The sequence below is a fragment of the Asparagus officinalis genome, chromosome 9 (genome assembly GCF_001876935.1).
Source record: "Asparagus officinalis chromosome 9, Aspof.V1, whole genome shotgun sequence".
Classification (NCBI taxonomy): Eukaryota; Viridiplantae; Streptophyta; class Magnoliopsida; order Asparagales; family Asparagaceae; genus Asparagus; species Asparagus officinalis.
This window is the reverse complement of record NC_033802.1, coordinates 7,342,577-7,346,149: the sequence shown is the minus strand read 5'-3', so window position 1 is coordinate 7,346,149 and position 3,573 is coordinate 7,342,577.

Genomic DNA, 3,573 nt, shown 5'->3' with positions numbered 1-3,573 from the left:
CAGGAAGTGAGGTAGAGGGTTTTGACGAACGAAGAGAAGCAACAAGAGAACGTGGACGTATGGACTCTGAAAGGTGAAGATATTCAAGAAAATACAGTTTGTGCCTCCTACGACCCGCCCCAACCATCTTGCCTGTCTGTGGATCCTGCACAATACAAGCATCAGAAGAAAATAAGACAAACAAGCCCTCCATGCATAAAGAGCTAATAGAAATTAAATTCAAGCACAACTGAGGAGCCACATAGACGGGACCAAGTGTTAGACGACCAGATGGATCATTTTGTGGGGTAATAGAGCCATACTGAGTAATGGACAATGGTTGTCCAGCAGCTGTGTAGATAGGAGGAAGAGAGGATGAAGTAAAAAGACAGGATAAAAATGAGGCATTACAAGTCATATGAAAGGAACAACCAGAGTCAAAAATCCAGAGATCATTCATACCAGAGACCGAAGGATTAGCTGAAGAATCAGCAAAATGCATACCAGAGAGTTATGCGACGGATGTAGAGGTGATATGTTGGAAAGCATCAAGTTGACGGCGAAGACTTTCAATAGCTTGAATAGTAGAGTCTGAAGTAGTAGAAGGTATAGCATTGGCCAACAATCCTGGTGTACGAGAGGGTTGAGACTGAGGGGGTCGCCGACCACAACCAGTACCTGAGGAACGTAACTCGGGATGAAGCTTGAAGCATGTCTCAATACGGTGTCCTTCCTTCTTGCAATATTTGCAAGAGAGCTTAGATCGAGCCTGTGGAGAGGGAGCCTGTGGAGAAGTATGATTCATAACAGGAGCAGTGACAGGTAAAGACAAAACAGTCTCGAGTGAAGAGGTAGGAGTGTCTGTTGACAAATTGAGTCGTGTTGTCTGCTGCCGGGTCTCATAAGCAGTGAGAGCTCCCATAACTGAGGCCAAAGTCGGAAATTGAGGCTGGTGAAGTAGTTGATCAGCCATAGTTGAATATTCAGGAAGGGACTGAAACAATTGATGCACCTCATGCCGTTCGTACCAGGCTAGCCAGTCTTCATATGTGGAATTACGTCAAGGAAGCATGGAGCGTAACTCTGTCCAAAAAGCTTGCATTTGTCCAAAATGGGACTGCAGAGATGAACTACCTTTGCGTTGTAGAGCAATGCGTTGCAGAAGATATGCCTCCCGTGCACCCGAGCACTCAGTGAAACGCTCAGTGAGACGAGTCCACATGGCCTGAGCAGAGGGAAGCGAGCCAATCTCGACAGTGAGACCAGAGCCAACACAGCGAGTGAGATAATCCATAACACGAAATTCCTGCAATTGCCACTCTGAACTCTCCTTGACATAGAGAGCACGAGCAGTCTGAAGATCGACATCACCACTGCCAGAGGCAATAGTACTGGATGAAGCAACAGTGCTGATGGACGGTGGAACTGGTCCCGTACTGGTGAGATGATCAAGCAAACCAGCGCCACGCAAGGCATTGGTGACAATGGTGGACCACCCTGCCCAGTCACTTTGATCATTGAGGGGCAAAGGTGGTTTGGGAATCTTCTCTGAAGGAGCCATAACAGCAATCTTGAGACGTTAAGATGTCGAGATGCTGTTACTAATGTCGTTCGTTTGAGGCCGAGAGACGGCTTGAAACGACGATGCCGTTAATTTGAGACCGAGAGACGGTCTTGAAACGACAATGCCGTTAAAATAGAACCCGAAGGTTAGAATGAAACCCGAAGGTTTAAAATAGAACCCGAAGGTTAGAATGAAACCCGAAGGTTTAAAATAGAACCCGAAGGTTAGAATGAAACCCGAAGGTTTAAAATAGAACCCGAAGGTTAAACGAGAACGCGAAACGCGTTAAGAGGCCGCAAAACGACAAGGCCAAAATATCTGGCAGATGAACGCCAAATAATTAAAAATAAAAATAAAAAAAATAAAACATTAAACGGCTGCAAAGCAATAAGGCCAAGATTTGGCAAAAGAACGCAAAAGCGTTAAAAATTTTATTGAAAGGGAAATAGCCCTAGCTCTGATACCATGTTAAAGTAAGAGAGAGAGAGAGAATCTTGGGTAAATTTCCCTTGAATTGAATATTGAGTGTGCACATATATTTATACAAGTAGAGGAGTGTGAGGTTTGTTCTCCCAAGCAATGTGGGACTAAAACCCACTACAATACACTATTATCAACAGCAAAGATAGAGGGCCCATCACTTAGAGCAGCTAATATAAATTTGAAGGTTTATTTCTCAAAGTATTGACAGTGTACTACATTCATTTGCTACAAAGTATAAACAATATCCTAACGAATCAGTTTTCAAAGCTGGGTTGTTGGACACGCAGTTTAGTAACAAATTAAGGTAGCACATCCTGATTTACGAACAAAACTATTCATAACAATTTAGAGACTCGTAGGCCATTGAAGTCTGGATCACTTGTACAAGTGTTGGTATAGGTTAAGAAAAGTTCTAGGTTTAACTAAAAACTTAAAAGATGACGTCTTTGCCTTCTCATTAAGACTTTGTTGGACTGCGAACTAGTTCCGGTAGAAATGATAAAATGAGTAATGTTCCTTTTCCAATAAGAAGGGCTATTGAAGGAATATAAGTGCTATCAAGACACAACACACACAAGCTGATTTTTCTTATGCATGCTAGGGGCCATTGAAAATCGTCAAATTGTGCACTCCACACTGTCCGCTTATTTGTTCTTGTATGGATCAACACACATGAAATCAGACTTTTCTGATGCATACAATCAGACATGAAAATCTCCAAGTTGTCCTCTTATTTGTCATTACTAGTATTTAGACCCGTGCAAAGCACGATTTCCAAAAGATTTTCTACAAATATTGAACATCTTACGAAAATAAAGTATTCTGCTTTAGATATGAAGTATAGTGATGGAAGTGAACCGAATAATTAATAAACTGTTCGGTTATTATTCGTCCAAATATTCGCAGAAGTTTATTTCGATAGTTCATTTAGTACTAAACAAATAATTTTTAGTGTTCGGCTTATAAATGAATAGAATCTAACCAAATGTATGTTCGATTTGGTAGTTTATTAACAATTCGATTCGATAACTTTTTAATAGAATTTAACCAAATGTATGTTTGATTCTAATAATGCATGTTATATATGTGTTTGCTTATTAATCATGAAACTAATGAGAAAGTTATAAAGTATTATCTACAGATCTAATCCAAGGAACTCAACTTCAGAGAAATAAATTGAGACAACATTTGTCCTGTGCATTACGATTTGGCCTAATTGTGTGCCAGCATCACATAAAAAAAAGGAGTTGAAGATTTTGTTTTTGTTTTTTTTTTTCATTAAGAGCAGTAGTGTACATGTACATCTACAAATGAGAATTGCAAAAAAGAAAATGCATATAAAAACCACTGCAGAAGCATTCAAAAGCATCACCGACAAATAAACAAATTATAAGAAAACAAATGCTACCAAAAATAGCAAATAAAAAGGAAATCTGAGAATCCAAATTACGCAAGTGCACAAAAATTCACTCTTCTGGAATCATAGTTACATTACAGAGTAGAAGGCACCTGAAGATAACACATAATGACACACATGCTTACACTTG